Source organism: Narcine bancroftii, chromosome 1 (assembly GCF_036971445.1).
Source record: "Narcine bancroftii isolate sNarBan1 chromosome 1, sNarBan1.hap1, whole genome shotgun sequence".
NCBI classification, from domain to species: Eukaryota; Metazoa; Chordata; class Chondrichthyes; order Torpediniformes; family Narcinidae; genus Narcine; species Narcine bancroftii.
This window is the reverse complement of record NC_091469.1, coordinates 37,990,626-38,012,310: the sequence shown is the minus strand read 5'-3', so window position 1 is coordinate 38,012,310 and position 21,685 is coordinate 37,990,626. Positions and strand designations below refer to the sequence as shown.

General features: G+C 44.1%; 1 protein-coding gene across 7 annotated transcripts in view; it reads right to left on the bottom strand.

Moving 5' to 3' along the window:
- The window catches only part of LOC138757180 (stabilizer of axonemal microtubules 2-like), an 84,932-nt gene that overhangs the window by 50,191 nt on the left and 13,056 nt on the right, over positions 1-21,685 (bottom strand). The window lies entirely within an intron of this gene.

The following is a 21,685-nucleotide window of genomic DNA, read 5'->3' as shown; positions in this document are numbered from 1 at the left end:
CATTATTGTTGGAGAACAAATTGCGTCTAGTGATCATAACTCTGTTAGTTTTAGGGTAATTTTAGGGAAGAGCAAGGAGGGGCCTAAAGTTGAGGTTCTGGATTGGAGAAGAGCATATTTCGAAGGAATAAGATGGGATTTGGGGAGTATTGAGTGGGACAGGATATTTTCAGGTAAGGATGTAAATGAAAAATGGAAGATATGCAAAAAAGAAATTTTGAGGGTACAGAGTAGATATGTTCCAGTGAGGATCAAAAAAGGCTGGAAGTCATAGGGAGGCTTGGTTTTCGAGGAATATTGGAAATATGGTTAGGAGAAAAAGGGAGGTGTACAAGAGGTATAAAGAGCAAGGAGCTGAGAATTTGAAGGAGGACTACAAGGAGTGTAGAAGGAATCTTAAGAAAGAAATTAGAAAGGCCAAAAAAAGGCAGACAGAGTAAAAATAAATCCAAAGGGTTTCTATAGGTACATTAAAAGTAAAAGATTAGTAAGGGATAAAATTGGACCCCTTGTAGATAGCGAGGGTAGGCTGAGTGAGAAGTCAGAGGAAATGGGGGAAATTTTGAATGATTTCTTTGCCTCGGTATTCACTAGGGAAAAAAATATTGAACCAGTTGATGTAAAGAAGAATAGTGGGGAGGTCATGAAGCAAATAAGGATAACCAAGGAGGAAGTGATGGCTGTATTGAAAATGATAAAGGTGGATAAATCTCCGGGACCGGACAAAATATTCCCAAGGACACTCAGGGAGGCTTGTGGACAGATAGTGGGGCCATTAACAGAGATATTTAGGATGTCACTGGCCATGGGGGTAGTGCCAAAGGATTGGAGGGTTGCGCATGTGGTTCTGCTGTTTAAGAAAGGGTCCAAATGTAAACCTGGGAATTATAGGCCCGTGAGTCTGTCGTTTGTGGTGGGCAAGTTGATGGAAAGTGTTCTGAGGGATGGTATTTACAAATATTTGAAGGTACAGGGATTGATAGGGAGTAATCAGCATGGTTTTGTCAGGGGTAGATCATGCTTGACAAACCTGATTGAGTTTTTCGAGGGGTTTACAAAAAAGGTTGATGAAGGGAAAGCTGTGGATGTTGTCTATTTAGACTTTAGTAAAGCTTTTGACAAAGTTCCCCACAGGAGGTTAGGAAAAAAGGTGGAGGCATTAGGTATAAATAAGGAGGTAGTGAAATGGATTCAGCAATGGTTGGATGGGAGGTGTCAGAGAGTAGTGGCAGAAAATTGTTTGTCCAATTGGAGGCCGGTGACTAGTGGAGTTCCTCAGGGATTGGTCCTCGGTCCACTATTGTTTGTTATATATATTAACGATCTGGAAGTGGGGGTGGTGAATTGGATAAGCAAGTCTGTGGATGATACAAAGATTGGTGGTGTTGTTGACAGTGAGGAAGATTACCGTAGATTAAAAGCTGATTTAGGAAGGCTGGGGTTGTGGGCTGAGAAATGGCTGATGGAATTTAATACAGATAAGTGTGAGGTGTTACATTTTGGAAAGGCATATCTAAATAGGTCATATGCATTAAATGGTAGGCTATTGAGATGTGCAGAGCAACAAAGGGATTTAGGAGTGATGGTAAATAGTACGCTCAAGGCTGATACTCAGGTAGATGGTGTGGTGAAGAAGGCATTTGGAATGTTGGCCTTCATAAATCGGAGTATTGAATTCAAGAGTAGGGAAGTTATGATGAAATTGTACAAGGCATAGGTGAGGTCAAATTTGGAGTACAGTTTTGGTCACCAAATTATAGGAAAGATATAAACAAAATAGAGAGAGTGCAGAGAAGGTTCACGAGAATGTTGACAGGATTTCAAGGTTTGAGTTACAGGGAAAGGTTGTGGAGACTAGGGCTTTTTTCTCTGGAGCGTAGAAGATTAAGGGGGGACTTGATAGAGGTGTTTAAGATTTTAAAAGGGACAGACAGAGTATATGTGGATAGGCTTTTTCAATTAAGAGTGGGGGAGATTCAAACTCGAGGGCATGGTTTAAGATTAAAGGGGGAAAATTATAAGAGGAACATGAGGGGAAATTTCTTTACGCAAAGGGTGGTAGGGATGTGGAATGAGCTTCCGGAAGACATGATTGAGGCGGGATCATTGGTTACATTTAAGGATAGACTGGATAGTTACATGGAGAGGAGAGGACTGGAGGGGTATGGACCGGGTGCTGGTCAGTGGGACTAGGAGGGTGGGGATTTGTTACGGCATGGACTAGTAGGGCCAAACTGCCTGTTCTGTGCTGTAAGTGGTTATATGGTTATACTCGGTCCTTACCATATTATTTTTACACAATTCCTCTCCCAACACTATGGCACTGGATTAATGAAAGATCACTGGAAGCTCACAGCTATACATTTGCCTTTTCTCTAAAATTGGACAAATTTAAAGGCCATTTTAATAATAATACATAGAAGAGAAATAACAACAAATAATTGGAGAAACAAGAGACTGCAGAGTGAAAAAATAATACAAGGCCAGCAGAACTCAGTAGGTGTTATCAGTGAAGGTTTGTGTGGGTCCCACAATTTAAGAACCAGACCGATGTCGAGGTACAAAGCACAAGTTTATTCTCAAGAGATGCAGAGGAAACAATGGAATCAAAACACTAAATTAAACACACAGTTCACAAGGGGATGAATATGCACTGCAGGTAATGAAGGAAAACCAACAAAGCTTTGAATGGCACAAATGCACATATAGTAAACAATCAGATCAAGGTAATGCTACATGCCCCCACCCCTTGACCTGTACGGACACAGCTCGAACTAACTGGCCTAAGGACTCACCCCAACCCAATACCGAAGGTGATACTCACAGGCCACAAGGAATCATGGAAGAGAGCAAAGGAAAGCATGGTCCTTTATAATCCTGCAGCAAGTATTGGGAGGCCAATCACTTGGGGGCAGGCTGGGCCTCATTTGCTGCTGTGACCAATGGCTCAAAGCCAAGTGCAGAGGCTCAGCAGGGGTCAGTCAGGTGATTTACCTGGGCCAATTAGGTGAAGGTCAAGGCTAACTCCAGGCAGGTTGCCTGGAGCCCAGTACCTGGTCATTTGAACAGGCCAATCATGGGGGTCACCTTGATGGCTTGGGGGGTGTCCGGCCTTCATTGGTATGCAATGTGTCCTCCAAATAGCCCGGCAGTGCCACCGTGGCAGCCATGATCTCACTAGTATAGTCAAGTGGCATCCATGGAGGAAGATGACCAGTCAATGCTTTTATGTCAAAATCCTATGCTGACTGCCCATTCTCCTCCATGGATGCTAGGCTGGCCCCTTGAATTCCTCCAATAGCTTGGCTTTATAAAACTGAAAATTTTATACCAATTGTAACTTAGAATATTGACCTGTGTCAATTACTTTGAGTAATGTGAGATACCAAGTGATACAATTAAACTGGAGGAAATGAAGCCTTGCACTTGCACAAAACACAATCATTGCCAATAGTTGCTGTAATGATTGTGATCATGTTTGCATGGCCACGAGTAAGACCTTGATTGTAGTTCCTGTTTGATTAGATTTGGATGCCAGCAGGAGACTGACACAGAGCAAGAGACAGTATGCAAGATCTGTAATGGTGGCTTGCAGCCTCATGGCGTGCCTCATGGTCTTGTTTACATCGACTTTAAAGAACCTTTTCCTTCATCCATGTATTGTGTAAGAACTCACACATATGAATACAAGATGAAACATGGTGTCAGAAGTAGGATGAAGGAAATTAAAACAAAATACTTTAAAAGGTAAAATCTAAAGTCAGCAACTGATCAGTGAAGAGAAGCTAAAAAAAGTAAAAAATTGAAGTATTACACCCACCAGCGAAACTTCAGCTGACAGGTAATGTGGCTGAAAATTGGAACAGATTTAAACAGCATTTTGGATTGTATTTAGTGGCAGTCGGACATGACGAGAAAAGTGATAAAGTGGAAGTGTCAGTTTTCTTTACATGTTGTGGGTGATGAAACCCTGGAGGTGTATAATAACTTCACATTTGCTGCTGAAGGAGATAAATTTGGGGAAAAAATAGGAACAGTTTGAGGCACACTGCATACCTAAACGTAACGTCACATTTGAGAGGCACAGATTTTTCACATGTGTACAGAAAACGGAAGAAAGTATTGATCAGTATGTGACTGAATTGAGAAACAGAAGCAAAACGAGTGAATTTGGTGGACTGACCAACTCACTGATAAAAGACAGACTTGTGTGTGGTATTCCAAATAATAGTCTAAGGAAAATACTGCTAAGGGAGCAAAATCTAGACCTGGAAAAAGTCATAGCACTCTGTTGAGCTATAGAAACTATAAAATCGCAGGCAAAAGAGCTGTTCAGTAAAACTAGCTGCAACGTGGATGGAGTGAGCAAGAACAGACATAAACCATTTAACAAAAAGTGAGCCAAAGAGAGGCATGGCCAGTGAACAAAAATGAAAGGGTCAATCGAAAGCCATGACATCAATGCGGTACACAACACCTACTAAAAAAGTGTCCAGCATATGGTGAAGCATGCTATATGTGCAACAAAAGCAACCATTATGTCTGTTGCTGTAGGAACCAAGTGCAGCAAAGCAAGGTTCATGCAGCAGATGAAAGGGAGATAGAGGAATTCTATGTAGATGTTGTAATTGAAAACAAGAAAGAAAACAGAGACTGAATGGTGAGAATGAAAGTGAATGACATATACATTTCAATTAAATTGGATACTCGAGCTCAAATTAATGTAATAACAGAGACTGATTTTAAGAAGATTAGACAGAGACCAAAGATGGAACAAAAGTGAAGCTGACAGGATATTCAGGTACCGATATAACAGTGCAAGGAGAATGTATGGTCAAAATGAAACACAGGGGCAAAGAGCACATGCTAGCATTCATCATGGTACCAAAGGATGTAGAGGCCATACTAGCTTTAACAGCCTGTGAAAAACTGAACCTGGTAAAAAGAGTTCTCGTTGTGGAAAGTGAAGGAGAGACAGTATATGATGAACTCATGAAAGAGTACAATGACCTATTTCAGTGTCTAGGCTTCCTTCCAGGAGAACACAGGATCAGAGTAGATAAGCATGTGCCACTGATAACACATCCATGAAGAAAAGTTCCACTTGTGCTTCAAAAGCAACTAAAAGTAGAATTGGATAGGATGGAAAGCCTGAATGTGATTCAGAAGATAGATGAGCCAACGGAGTGTGTAAGTTCACTTGTTGTTTTGGACAAAAAGAATGGAAAGCTTAAAATTTGCCTGGATCCAAGAGATCGAAACAGAGCAATAAAAAGAGAGCACTTTAAGCTTCTGATGCATGAAGAAATCATGTCACAGTTTGCAAATGCAAAGTTTTTCAGCAAATTAGATGCATCATCAGGATTTTGGCAGTTGAAATTGGATGAAGCAAGTTCAAGACTGCACAGTTCAATAGTGCATTTGGCAGATACAGATTCCTAAGGTCACCATTCAGAATTGCCTCAGTTCCTGAATTGTATCACAAAACTATCCATATGGTCTATGAACACCTGGATGGAGTTGATACGTCAATGGATGACATCATAGTATGGGGAATCATGAGAATGGAGCATGATGAGAGACTAAGGAAAGTGCTGGAAGCAACAAGGAAAGCAAACCTGAAGCAGAATAGAGTGAAATGCCAGCTCAGGGTGACAGAACTAACATATGTAGGAGATGATATTGGCAGTGTGGGCATCAGACCAGATTGCATAAAGGTGTCCACCATTGGGAACATGCCAAGGCCACAATGCAAAATGGACATACAGAGCTTTAATGGAATGGTCAACTATATGGGTAAATTCACATCCAACCTCTCAGAAAAGACGGCTCCATTGAGAAGACTAACAGAAAAGAACATTGAATGGGAGTGGAATCATGAACATGAAGTCATGGAGAGAACTAAAGAAATTGCTCACAGAGGAACCAGTCCTGAGGTTTTACAACTCAGCGAGACCCATCAAGATATCATCAGTTGCATCACATAGTGGGCTCGGTGCAGTTGTTCTGCAAAAATATGACGACTGGCAACTCATTGCATATGCATCACACTCAATGATAGATGTGGAAATGTGATATATTCAAATTGAAAAGGAGCTACTCAGCATCACATATGCCTGTGAAAGATTTCATCAGTTTGTGTCAGGACAAGCAATCAGTGTAGAGACTGACCATAATCCCTTGATTGCATTGTTCCAAAAACCATTAAATAAATGTCCACTTAGAATACAAAGAATGATGATTAGGCTGCTATATACTGAATATGGTATACACTCCGGGTAAGCTAATGTACACAGCAGACACGTTGTCTACAGCTGTTGATGTGAGAGAGCCCACAAACACCAAAATGGCTGAAGACATGAACGCCATAGTGGACATGATCACAAGTGCACTGCCCATATCAGATGCAAAAATGGAGCTCAAAGTCAGAGACAAACAAAAATGAAACACTGAGATGTCTGAGAAAAAACATCTTGGATAGATGGCCCAACATGAAGCAGGACTGCTCACCTGATGTTTCAGAGTACTGGAACTGCAGGGTGGAACCATCAGCGGTTGAAGACATTATCTACAAAGGAAGCAAAATCCTTATCCAAAAGAGTCTGAGAAAAGAGATGCTAAAAAGGATCCATGGAGGATATCTCGGAATCGAAAAGTGTAAGAGCACGAGAGGTGATGTACTGGCCAAGAATCAACAATGATATAACAAATGAAGTGTCAAACTGTACAATATGCCAGAAATATCAAGCAAGCAATCCTGCAGAACCACTAAAGCCACATCCAGCACCACATAGACCTTACTAGAAGGTAGGCGCTGAGCTATTCAAATGTCAAGGGAAGGACTATCTTCTAGTCACAGACTATTACTCCCTGTATCCAGAGGTGTGTAGACTGACCACCACTGCAGATGATGTAATAACAGGTATGAAAGCCATATTCTCCAAACACAGTGTGCCAAGCAAAGTCTTCACAGACAGTGGACTCCAGTTTTGCAATTTAAAGTTCTGACAGTTTGCCAAAGAAAGGAACTTTGTACACACCACATCGAGTCCTCATTTTCCACTGTCCAATGGTCTAGTGGAAAAATCAGTACAGACAGTGAAAAGACTAATGAACAGGGCAAAAGACAGTGGAACGGTCTTCTACCAGAGCATGCTAGTATACTGCACAACACCTCTCGAGTGTGGTATTTCACCAGCACAACTCCTTATGGGATGTAGGCTAAGATCAAACCTACCCATTCAGGAGAATCTCCTAAAAACAAAAGAGGGGGAGAAAGTGAGGAAGTTCAAAGAACAACAGAAAGAAAAGCAGAAGTATTACTTTGACAGAGTAACAAAAAACCTACCGGAACTTCACACTGGTGACCAAGTAAGGCTAAAAGACAAAACAAACTTATACTCAGAAGGGAACTGTCCTTGGTAAAGTCCAACCAAGATCATACACCATTCAGACAGATTAAGGTCCTGTTCTATGAATAAATCATCAAGATCTTCAAATGAGACCAGCCACAGTAGATGGAAAGACAAATACTGTTGAACAACCTGAATACACAGCTGAGAAGACATTGTTTGAGGCAACAACTCAGATTCAAGGCCAATTGATCAGGAGATCAAGACACAGGAATCCTCCTAAGAGACTCACTGAGCACATTTAAAGATGTCTGTTATAGAATATAGTACTATCTTATTCGCTCTTCAAGTTTTAGTTTATGTAAATATGAACACACAAAACTAGTTGAAAAAATGTTAACAAAAATGTTGATAATTATGAAAATGTAAGTTCCTGATTTTAAAGTTAAAATTGCAGTTATACAAAAAAAATAGTTAAAAGTAAGCTACTTTTGTTTTAAGAAAGGGAATGTAATAATAGTGATCATGTTTGTAGGGCCTGGATTATAGTTCCTGTTTGATTAGACTTGACTGGCTGCAGGGTGCTGGCACAGAGCAAGAGACAGAATGCAAGATCTGTAATGGAGGCTTGCAGCCTCATGGTATGCCTCATGGTGCAGTTTACAACAACTCAAAAGAATCTTTTCCTTCATCCATGTGTTCTCTAAATGCAAGAATGAAATAGTTGTTAATTAAAATTATGATTGGAATTGTTGAATTGTATAGCAAGTGTTACAGCAAACAAGCCTGGTTTGAACTTCCACACTGTCTCAATAAAGCTCAGCTAAGTGCATGGAACAAAATCTCACAATTGACTGTACAAATGACAGCTTTTGGGATTCAACACAATTCAACATTTTAAGATTGTCTTCATTCCTCCATTTTTATTTCAGATGCCCAAGAGGTACTTCAAATTTATTTCGTAATTTCAGATAATTTCTCATCATTTATACCTCTGCTAGGACCTTCTTATCACCTTGTTTCACATCAATAATATTATTCATGATGTTATTTAATCTCCTCAGAATTCCAGACTATAAGCAAAGTTCCCCTTCTTTCCAAGATCTGCTCCCAGTTTCAATGAAGGTCACTGATGTTGACTATTACCCTCTCCAAATATGCTGCCGAGCATTTCCAGCAATTTTGTGAGGTTTTTTTAATATATACATTATGGATCACTAGAAAATTAAATAAATATCAAGTGAAAATACAACTTGACGGTGCATGTTCAATATCCTCTACATTCTTTTTATACTGGTCTAATTCTCCAGGGGCAGGAAGAGATGAACCCAAAGGAAATTAAGGAGCTGGTTTTGTAGACTCTCTTCTAGGTTCCAAAGAACACAAGTCTATGCAGCTGAAAACTAGTTGAACCAGCGATAAAGCAAAATTGTCCCTGTTTCTGAATGTCTTGGTGCCTATCAGGAAACTCCACCTCTGGTTTCTGACAGCAGTTTGCTATCCAGCATAAATCTCCCCCTAATGACAGTAACAGTGGTGCAAAGCCTTAAGTGTGTCAATCCCACTGGTCTGAAAAATAACAGTTGTTACTTATTCACAGAACAAGCAGGCTTTATTAAACTGTGCCTTTCAAAGCGTCAGTACTCCGAAGCATTGTTTGCTCTCAGTAGGCCCTTTCAAATTGCCAGTAAAATGGGGTTCAGGGGAATTTGCTCAGTTGACAACCCAGGTGCATGGCAATTTGAAAGGGTCCAATCGGGTCAACCCAATCAAAACCCAACTGGGTCCCAGACCTACCTCAGAGGTGGTCAGGGAACCCAATACAAATTAACCCAGACTTTATGCTCTGCTCATTTGAAAGGGGAAATGGCCGACCCATTTACACTGGTGATGTCAATGCGTTACAGGGGAACCCCTGGCTGGCTCAATGTTGGATGCTGTCGCAGTGCTGCCATGACATGCTGATTCTGTGAATGTGAGGGGGGCGGGGAGAGGTGGCTGATGCTGCGAACGGGAGGGGGGCTACTGCTGCGAACGGGAGGGGGGCTACTGCTGCGAACGGGAGGGGGGCTACTGCTGCGAACGGGAGGGGGGCTACTGCTGCGAACGGGAGGGGGGCTACTGCTGCGAACGGGAGGGGGGCTACTGCTGCGAACGGGAGGGGGGCTACTGCTGCGAACGGGAGGGGGGCTACTGCTGCGAACGGGAGGGGGGCTACTGCTGCGAACGGGAGGGGGGCTACTGCTGCGAACGGGAGGGGGGCTACTGCTGCGAACGGGAGGGGGGCTACTGCTGCGAACGGGAGGGGGGCTACTGCTGCGAACGGGAGGGGGGCTACTGCTGCGAACGGGAGGGGGGCTACTGCTGCGAACGGGAGGGGGGCTACTGCTGCGAACGGGAGGGGGGCTACTGCTGCGAACGGGAGGGGGGCTACTGCTGCGAACGGGAGGGGGGCTACTGCTGCGAACGGGAGGGGGGCTACTGCTGCGAACGGGAGGGGGGCTACTGCTGCGAACGGGAGGGGGGCTACTGCTGCGAACGGGAGGGGGGCTACTGCTGCGAACGGGAGGGGGGCTACTGCTGCGAACGGGAGGGGGGCTACTGCTGCGAACGGGAGGGGGGCTACTGCTGCGAACGGGAGGGGGGCTACTGCTGCGAACGGGAGGGGGGCTACTGCTGCGAACGGGAGGGGGGCTACTGCTGCGAACGGGAGGGGGGCTACTGCTGCGAACGGGAGGGGGGCTACTGCTGCGAACGGGAGGGGGGCTACTGCTGCGAACGGGAGGGGGGCTACTGCTGCGAACGGGAGGGGGGGGCTACTGCTGCTGCTGCGAATGGGGGGGGTGGCTACTGCTGCAATGGGATTCTCCTAAATGCCACCCCTTCCCCCCATCCCCGCTCCACTGTTGCCATCACAAACAACACTTTAGTGGCATAATTTTAAAAAATATATTTAGACATACAACACGATAACAACAGGCCCTTCTGGATGCAATTGCACCTAACTGACTTATACCTCCCCCCAGTACATTTTTAATGGTGGGAGGAAACTGGAGAAAACCCACTCAGACACAGGAAGAACATACAAACTCCTTACAGACCTCGACGGATTTGGGCCCAATCTCTGGCACTGTTACAATGTTGAGCTAACTGCTATTCTAACCATGCTGCCCTGCTTGCCACTCATAGTTACTTGCCACTTAATAGCTTATGCTGGAATTCTACCTGGATGGACACAGGTTTCCTCAAAATACAGAAATTCATGGACTGCTTTCGTGCAGTATTATTCCATACAAAGAGATTTTTGCCACCCTGTCCAGGCACCTTGTGAACATTCTCCCTGCTTTCATCCCTCTCTCAGTCACTGTACCATCTATTCTTTCAGTAACCACACTGAAAGAGTGGTTGAAAGAGGGCTTCTTGGTATTTTGGAACGGGTGGCACGGTTAGCGCAATACCTTTACAGCATCAGCGATTGAGACCAGAGTTTGAATTCCACGCTGTCTGTAAGGAGTTTATACGTTCTCCTCGTATCTGCGTGGGTCTTCCCTGGGAGCTCTGGTTTCCTCCCACCATTTAAAACATACCGGGAGTGTAAGTTAATTGGGTGTAATTGGGCGGCACAGACTTATGGGTCAAAATGGCCTGTTACCGTGCTATATGACCAAATTTTAAAAATTAATGCTATCTTCCAAAATCTTGCCCTTTTATTAACAGAATAACACAATGCTGAAACTGACAACAGTGTGACATTACACAGGGAAACCTGATAAATGATGAAGTCCACAAAATAACATTAAGGTTTCCAGATTTCAGGTTTATTGTCAGAGTACAGCAGGCAAGGCAGAATTACCACTAACTGGTAGTGAAAAAAATAAACTGCGTACAGCATGAACATGAAATAAAATAATGAATGTAAACAAACTGACTGTGCAATACAGAGACAACATAGGAAAATCAATAAAGTGCACGAGTAGAGTCCTTAAATGAGTATCTGATTAAATTGTTGTTGAGGAGTCTAATGGTGGAGGGGTAGCAGCTGTTCCTGAACCTAGTGGTGCAAGTTTTGTGGCATCTATACCCCTTTTCTGATGGAAGCAGTGAGAACAGAGCACATGCTAGGTGGTGTGGGTCTTTGATGATTTCTGCTGTTCTCTGATGGCAGCATTCCCTGTAGATGTACTCAACAGTGGGGAGAGTTTTGCCTGTGATGCTGGGCTGTTTCCACTACCTTTTGGAGGGCTTTATGCTCAGGGGCATTGGTATCCCCATACCAGACTGTGATGCAGCCAGTCAGCACACTTTCCACCACACATATGTAGAAATTTACCAGCGTTTCTGGTGTCATACCAAACCTCCGCAAATTCTTGAGGAAGTAGAGGTTTGACGTGCTTTTTTCACAATTTCACTGTTGTATTGGATCCAGAAAAGATCCTTCAAGATAGTGACTCTCAAGAACCTAAATTTGCTCACCCTCTCCACTGATTCCCCAATGATCACTGGATGGGGGCTTTTAAAATGAGCCGAGAAACCAACAACACTGTTTTAATGCCTTGAAGATTAATGGGTCTCCAGCCTCTACGGAATTTTCCAGTGTGCACTGGGAGCTCAAGTTAAAAATGTTTTGAATTGGAGACACTTTCATCTGCTGGAGAGCTAAATGGGGTCACATTGAAAGGTAGGTGCTAAGATGTTTTCTCAGATGGAATAACATCATCACAACTGTTTTACCCCTATCCTTCACATTTCCTCTTTCTGGGGCTTTCCCCCTCTGATCAGTGACTGGCCAACAATGGTCATGGGATTTAAAGACCATTTCAATCACAGCTCAGAGTTCTGACCAATCATTCACCATTTGTGGGGTACAAACTTGGATTGCTTCCATGCAAATTTTGTACATCAATAAATGAACTCATTCATCTGTCAACAGAATCCAAACAGCAGAAAAAAGTCCTGAATTTTCACCAAAGGTAAATCAATGCACATAATATGTGAAACCAGATGTTGAACAATATTGCTGTGGCTGGCACCATTTGAAAATATATCCTACCACCTAGTGGTAGTATGTAATTCAGCATGATTTTGTATTATTCTGCGGGTATTGAAATCCAGTTAAAGCATCTGTGTTCCATTAATGAACAATTTGGATTTTAACACAGAAACCAAAATATTACAGTATTGTGGGTGTCAAAGTGGTGCAACTAGAGCTCCAGCAACTCAGGTTCAATCCTGACCTCCAATGTAGTTCACCTTGAGTTTGTTTTCCATGTGTCTGTTTGGGTTTTTCAGGTTTCCTGCCACACCCCAAATATATGCTGGTTGATAGGCTAATTGGCCACTGCATACAGGAGAGTGGCAATTGCTGAGAATAAGGGAGAGAATAGATTACAAAAAATTAAATAGGGGGAATGGAACTGATAGCAGAGATGGCAGAGACTCAATGGGTCAAATGGTTTCCTTCTATGTTATGGGAAAATGTTTGCGTCCAAATTGAAAAAGAGAACAGAAATGATCAGATTTCCCAAAGGTAATCGTGGAGATTGGGATGTCACATAATTGTCATCTGGGTAGCTTGATGAATTTGATTTGTTTTATTGATGCAGGACATTCAAAACTCTCACCCTCTTTCCCTCCACTCAGTTATTTTATTTTTGGTGTGCCAAGAAGTTGAAACAAAATTAAACCAAATAATTTACAAAGAATTCCCTGCAGCAACCTCATCAATTTAATACTAATGTCTTAGTTCCCTTTGCAACTCTCAACATTCAACCTACTGAATTAACCTGCTCACACTGTACTTGGTAAATAAGAATGGAGGTGTGAGTGGGGCTCGGTGTGTCAGGGCTTATTGTTAGAGATACATATTGTGGTCTTCGATGAGAGGGATTCAACAATTCCCAGAAATACCTGCTGAAAGCTTCACTCCAATTCAAGTTTCCATTAGCATGGAGATCATCAGAAAAATTGCAATGCCTGCTATTCTACAGGAAATCGTGCCCTCTTGTATCAACAGGGGATTCTGGGATAAATATTTTCCCTAAAGCACATTGATCTACTAGAACAGTGGTTCTCAACCTTTTTTTTTTCCACTCACATAACACTTGAAGTATTCCCTATGCCATAGATGCCCTGTGATTAGTAAGGGATTGCTTAAGGAGATATGTGGATGGAAAGAAAAATTTGAAAACCACTGTTTTAATAGTACCTAATTGACTCATTATGTGCACGGTTTCATAACTCCAAAGGAAATGGGCCAATGACAATTTTTCTCTAGCAAAATACTTCAGTAACAATTTGGTCTAAAGCAGTGATTCTCAATCTTCCCTTCCCACCCACATACCACCTTAAGCAATCCATTACTAATCACAGAGCACCGAAGGCATAGAAATTACTTAAAGTGATATGTGAGTGGAAAGAAAAATGTTGATAACCACTGTACTAGAGGATCAATGTGTTCAGTCCAGGTGCCCAAGTTGGGAGAAATTAGTTGAGAGCAAGATAATCCCATACTGATATTATACAAAACAACCAAGTTCTTATTCAACTATCATCCAAATTGGAATTTTTAGTAAATAACTACATGCTGAAATTAAAATTCCATAATATCATCTCCAAATTTCTGCCAAGCCTTGTCCAAAATAGCATTATGCCTTTCTTGAACATTGTCTTTGTCAGTAGTTTGCTCCATATTTCTACCACCAACATTAATGCCCTCAGGTCCAATTTGCTCACTCCCAAATCCTTCCCCTGAATCTCATTGCTACATTACTTCTTCCACTACCATTATAAATCAGAGAACAGTACAACACAGGAACAGGCCCTTCAGCCTAGATCACTGTGCTAAACATGATGTCCAAATCAAACTATAACTCAGCAGCTTGCACCTAATAGATATCCTTCCATCCACTTCATATTCATGTGTCTGCCTCTTAAATGTTATTATTGTATCTGCTTCACTCCTGGGAGCATGTTCCAGGCACCTACCACTCTGTGTAAATTATTTGCCCAGTGCATCTCCCTTAAAATTCCTCCATTTCACCTTAAACATAAAAGGTGACGTTTTTACCCTCAGAAAATATTCTGATCAATACCTCTAGGATTTAATTTGCCTCTTCGATCCCCCTCAGGCTCCTATGCTCCAGAGAAAATAACCCAAGTTTGTCCAATCAGAACTCAACCCCTCTAAACCAGGTAATATTTTGGTAAGCCTCCTGCATCCTTTCCAAATCCACCATATTCTTCCTGTAATGAGGCAACAAGAATTGTGATCAATACTCCAAGTGTGGACTAACCAAAGTATTTTTTTTATATAGCTGCAACATGACTTACTTACTTTTATATTTAATGCCCTGCCCAATGGAGACACCTATACTGTACTCCCTCTTTATCGTCCTATAGACGTGTGGCCACTTTCAATGAGCTGTGGACCTGGACCACTAGATCCCTTGCACATCAATACTTTTAAAAGACACCCTTGCATTTGATCTCTCAAAGTGCCACACCTCACACTTTGTCTGGATTAAATGCCATCTGTCATTTCTCTGTCTTATCTTTGACTGAGGAAAATATGGGAATGAGGATCCAGCAGATTAAGATCAAGTTGTTGGAGGACATTTTAAATCAATCAGAAGTATAGAGACATGCTTTTGAACTTCAAGCATGTCCATGAATATCCTTGGGAAATCTGATAATTTCTGTTCTGTTTTCCCAAAGGATTCCCCTGTTTCCAAGAACTTGACAATGAATACAAGGTGGGTAAAACATCAATAAGTGTCAATAAGCTGGGCCATCAAATTAAACCATTGGAATTTCCCCAGGTTTTGCGAAAGAAAATCTTGAAGTCTAATCAGGCCAGCATTTGGACCCATCAGGTAGTACAACAAATTATTTCTGAAAACCAGCCAAATCTTCAGACAAAGACTAGCCTTGTAATTCCAAGGACAACTCAACTGCCTTCACAGTAGTGTGCCCAAGGCCACTTGTCAAACATTATTTTACTATTACACATCATAGATATGGGCAGAAAGATGGCAGATGGAGTTTAACCCAGAAAAAAGTGAGGTTAAACCTGGATTACAAAATGTTTGTTGGATTTTCTTACAAGCCCTGAATATTTTTTTTGAAACATAGCATATATTGGTATAAATGTGCTGAAATACTGGGATCTCACACCTACAATCTTAAATGCTTATTTTTTTCATGTTTAGTGTAGAGTTCTGCAGTTTAGACATAGCTAAAATCACAAGATGAGGAGTGAAGCAAGCTACTCATGTCCATCTACAAGCTTACAGATAGACTCCACTATTGCAGGCCATGATGATACAGGAAGGACACAGAAAATATATAGCATGTTGTCAGGACAACCTCACCCTCAATGTCAAAAGATTTCAGGAAGTTGCTGAAACCTTGAGCAAACAAACAGGCAGCATCCGTGGATAGAAATGATCAGACAAAATTTCAGGTTGCGACCCTTTATTAAGTAATTGGACTACCTATTAAGTAAGTGCACAGCAACAATGTGCCAAGGGTTCTTTCATAGCATTTCCTAAACCCACCTCCTTGCCGGCCAAGAAAGACAATGGCAACAGCAGCACAAGAACACCACCTCCCCCACATTTTACCCTGCCTGACATGAACATGTATATCTGTTCTCATATCACCACAGGGTCAAAATTCTACAAATCTTCCCAACATCCACACAGCAAAAATTTGAAGAACATGGGAAATAAAAGAAAGTTTCAAGCATCAAAATCCTCAATCCTACACAAGGACTGGAGCAGTTCAAGAGGCAGAACCTCACCATCTTCATAAGAGAAACGAGGGATGGGGTTTAAAGGTATTAACCAATAGCTATGTCTGAATAGTTTTCCAATGTTTTATGTGGATTGTGGAGAAACACATGCCCCCCCCCCCCACCGTGTCCTGTCTGGAATATTGTGGATTGCAGGTGGCCACATGACCTCCAGCCACTCAATAGTGCACACCTTATTGTTGGCTCATTTAAATTACCTAGGGTCATATTGGCTAGGTGCCCAGATCAGAACTGTTTACAACATCAAAGCACAACACATTCTTGCCCTCTGCCTCATGGTCCAAGCTCAGGACATCACTCCATGCCAGGTTGCTACTGTTAACATCACTGGGAGTGATGCAGGTAAGGGGTGCACTACACTTAAGCTGAGCCATAGCACTGCAATAGATCAGTGCTTGCAGAGAACCCCACCCTCCATTGGTACAGGGAACCAGGAGTGTGTGTGAAACTCTATCTGTACACACACGTGAGCATGTATAGTTGGCCTCTGGTATCAGAGTCCAACCTTGGTCCGATGTGAATGTCTATTTAGTTGTTTAGTGTATAGTAATTGAATATTGTTTGACATTCTCCCCTATTTGTATCTACATATTTATAGAGTTACCTGTGATTGTTCCCGCCCCACTGGATAGCTTCAAAAACACACAATTGGCGCTATGAGCAGGGTTCAAAAAGTTTTGGCTAGACATACATGGAGTACTAACTGTGTGGGAGTGAGTGTGAGTGTGAGTGTGAAAAATTGCACACCAATGGGGGCAGCAGAAGTTGACCCATAAATAGGAAGGAACCCTATGGTCAGAATACAAAATCCCCAGGTGCCATGCCAGTCAGCTGGGTTAACAGGTTAGACCCCAAAGGAGAGAAAATTAGGCATGGCATGGTCTCCCTCATGGAATAATTGGGCTTTCCCAGGACCGGGGGGGAGTAGTAGAGGAGTCCCATGGCTAGTGATATCCCTACTGAGTCCAATTTAAATACTATAACTGACCTCAGAGGGGTGGTTTTGTCCTTGATAGGACCAGGAAAACCGTCTGGGAAGCCATTACCCTTCTGAAGGGCCTAGAGTATTTGGAATACAAAGAGGGTACCCACACAGGTTTGCCATGTGGAGACAAAGCATAGTGAAGGTAGGAATGGCAAGGTCGCATTCCCTTTACGTCCTAACATTTGCTGGTGTTGACCGTGCCTGCATGACATCTCCACCCCCACCATGTTTGTCATGAGGCAGGACTATTAAGGGAAAAGGCCGCACTGTCCAGCACACTGCCCAGCATACCTCCCACTTCACATCCTTCTGCTCCTGCTCTCCTGAAATGGCCCCTGCTGAGATCATTTCCATGTGACAGGAAATAGCCAACAAAGGCACCTGTCGCACCACCACCCACCACCCACCCCCCCCCCCCCCCCCCGGCTGCATGAAACAATGCAGTTCCTGTCCCATAGAATGGAGACCAGGGACCTCGGCGGATCCATTCAGCGGTTCTGTCCCACCCAGGTGACCTGAGGCCATTTAACCCAATGGCTATCCACTGGGAAAAGGGAAACACCCAGCATTGGTCAACACCATGGCAGAGCACACAATTTTCCCTGGGAATACAAAGGGGTGGAGGGGGCCCGAGCCCCGAGGTTAGTCGAGGGGTTAAGGGGCTCTATCCTTTCTACCAGAGACGTCACTCTCCACATCTTCATCGCCGATGAGCCACCCACCTCATCCCAGTAGCAGCCTCCCCCGAGTGTATTCTTGGAATGAATGTACTTAATTGGCAGTCACTGTGAACCAGGAAGGGAAAATTTACATTTGGAGTCACTCGAGCAATCATTGTCGTCGGGAAAGCCCTTGTTATTCCCCCCACCCCGGTAGTCTTCACCCACCAATATCAGGTGCTGGGGCCAATGAGGAGATTGAAGAAGCGATCGATGCCCTCTTCCTTGAGGGGGTGATAAGACTCGTAGTGTTCCACGGGATGGGGGGGGGGTGGTAGGGCCAAACTCACCAGTCTGGCCCATCCACAAGAAAAGCTGCACGTGGTGCATGACCACTGACTATCGTAAATTGAACAAACTCCCTCCCCACCCCCCAAACCCCCTCCCTTGCTGGGGCTATTCCCCACATAGTCACATCGGTCGAGGATATTGCAGGCAGGGACAACAAACCCTGGCATGCATGGTGGACCTCGCCAATGGATTCTTTTCTAACCCCTTAAGTCCTGACTCCCAGGATCAATTTGCTTTCATCTGGGTGGCAAGCAATGACCTTTTGCCACCTACCCCAGGGGTACGTCCACAGTCCCACCCTCTGCTATGGGTTAATAGCCCTTGATTTAGAAAATATTGTCCTCCCCACCCCCCGACATCGATGTAAGCCATTACATTGATGACATCCTCATCTACGGTCCCACAGAGGAGACAGTAACACAGGCACTGGACTCCCTCATCTCTGCGCTCCACGTTCATGGCTTTGCTATCAACCGGGAGAAAATACAGGGTCCCAACCAATCAGTCCTCTTCTTGGGAATCCAGAAGCACTCAGGCCAGAGGGATATCCCAGAGGCAGCATAAAAATAAAATTTTGAATACAGCAGAGCCCACCAACAAGGCTGAAACACAAACTTTCAACGGCCTTTTAAGCTACTGGTGGCAGCATATTCCCCACCTCACCATGCTGCTCCACCCATTGTAATACCATCTCCAGGAAAAAGACCACATTTTACTTGGGCCCTGAACAGCAGCTAGCATTCAATATGGCAAAACAAGCTGTGGAATAGGTGTTGCCACTCCCCTCCCTTTCGAACTCCAGGTCTCAGCCACCAACTAAAGAGTCAAGAGGAGCCTCAAGAGAAAATCAATGGCCACAGAGTTCCACTGGGTTTCTGGACGAAAACCCTACACGAGCCCACCTCCCCCTTCGAACATCAGTTCCTGGTGGGCTATTTGGCTTTCCCCAGCAAGGAGCACCAAACAGCCAATCAGACCATTATTCTCTGGCCTCACCTACCCATTATGCAGTGGATCCAATCCTCTGATGCCACTCACAAGGAGGGATGCATGCAGCATTCCTCCATTGCGAAGTGGCAGTGGTATATTGCAGACCGGGCAGAGGCAGAACCAGGAGGAGTCAGCAGGATGCACAAAAAAGTCATGTTCCCCCCCCCACCCCGAGAGTCACAATCCCCTATCTGAAGCAGAGGCCATTCACAATGCCGCTGTGGACCACGCAGCTCAAAACTGCACAGCCTCCACCCACTGCAATGAGGTAGATTCTGTTGCCCTGGCAGCATGGGCCCATAGGAGGAGCAGATCACAACAGTGGGCAGAGGGTTTAGGGGTGGCATTAACCCAGGATCAGGCACGGATGATAATTGCCCACATGCCAGCATATTAAACTGCAGGGCTGGCCGACAGGCTCACTGAGATGCATTCACCATGGCACAGGAGTGGGCCAAAACGGGCAAGTAGACTGTTAGCCTCTTTATGCCAAAACAAAAAAGCCTACATAGTGACGATGGTGAATACCTACTCTGGTGTCCTGGTGGTGGTGCCCTGTGAGAGGGGCCAACCAAGACAACACTATTCAGAGGCTGAAATACCACTCTTCCATTTATGGGACACCACGGGAGGTACAGTCCAATATGGGCTCTCATTTTACTGGGGGAGAGGGGCTAAGACACAGAACTGAGCAACAGAGGCTTGTATCTCGCAGCGGTTGCACATCCCCTACCACCCACAAGCATCAGGATTAGTAGAACGAATGAACGATCGCCTCAAACAAAATATACACACACTGACCACACCCAATTACATGCTCAAGGGGTGGCTCAGAATGCTGCAAGAAGCGGTAGACCATCTTAATTCACACCCCACTACAAAGGGGGCTCTCTCCCGCTTTCTAGACATTTGGTCACATCAGCACCGCAAAAGCTAGATGAGGTTGACCTTGAGGACCCTGAGAAGTCCATTAGGGTATGGGTGCAGCAGCCCCAGGGCCGCCCAGAAAGGGAAGGTAGTTGCTCGGGGACCGGGAAGCACTCAGCGGGTTGCATGACTGGGAGAAACTGCATTAAAATGTTACCACACTAACAAACTCTCCAAGAGGGAGTGAAGACATTGCACCCACACACCCTGCAAGGCAAAGACTACTCAACGTTATGTCCACTTCCACACACTGGCCTTCAAAGCTTTCCTGCCATCGCACTGTTCGGTTGTCACTTATTATGCACAGTACTTTCAAGTAGGCATACAGCTGTTGCCATGGAAACATCATGATTGGACACACAAGCTCAACAAAAACCATATCTTTTGTCATGCACATTCAGTGCAGCTTTTGTAATGGACCTTTTGCTCCCTCACCCCCAGCTTTGGTTATAATGTCTCTCAGCACACTCAGGAAATTGAAGTTACAGATCACTATTACGTTGTTACAGTTTATAAATACAGTGTTACAGATCAAATTCCAAAGAAATATTGTTTATATTTTGTTTCCACTCAACAATGACAGGGTCCCCATTAGCCCTCTTGTTAATAGAAACAAATAACTCATGGGGTGAACTCTTCAGGAGCTTTTATTTGAATTGACTGATATGGCTGACTTTCAGTCTTGACTCCTCCTGTCACTTGTGGCACCCTTTTAATGGGAACGCGAGTAGGGATGGCATCCTGGTGTCAGTTGACATCCCAGAAAAAACAGGGTATTCCCAGGAGATACAGGTACACCCTGGATGCATGTCTTCCAGCCTGTCCCGTGCCTCACCAAGGAATAGCACGGTAATGGGCATTTGGGCTCTGTGCTTAGTGGGCACCCAAATGTGAAGCCAAGGAGCGGGATGCGCAAGCCAAGAGAGGGGTTTGGCACCTCATGGATAACTTTTCACTGCCTTCTCATAGATGTTGGTGGTAAAGGTGCACATATTTGCCAGCTGAATCAGAGAAACCTGGCATGTGAGTCAGTGACCAGACACTTTTCTTTCTCTTCACTCCACTCTGACACTGGGAATCTGCTCCCACAGGAACCAGCTCCATCAGGAACACAACAACCCTATTTGGTCAGGGGATAGAATCACAGTGCGGCTTTCACGCAAACAGAGGAACTACTGACATGGTCTTTGCCCTCAGATAGCTCCAAGAAAAGTGCAGAGAACAAAACAAAGGACTCTACATCACCTTTGTTGACCTCACCAAAGCCTTCGACTCCGTGAGCAGGAAAGGGCTTTGGCAAATACTAGAGCGCATCAGATGCCCCCCAAAGTTCCTCAACATGGTTATCTAACTGCACGAAAACCAACAAGGTCGGGTCAGATACAGCAATGAGCACTCTGAACCCTTCTCCATTAACAATGGCGTGAAGCAAGGCTGTGTTCCTCACACCAACTCTCTTTTCAATCTTCTTCAGCATGATGCTGAACCAAGCCATGAAAGACCTCAACAATGAAGACGCTGTTTACATCCGGTACCGCACGGATGGCAGTCTCTTCAATCTGAGGCGCCTGCAAGCTCACACCAAGACACAAGAGAAACTTGTCTGTGA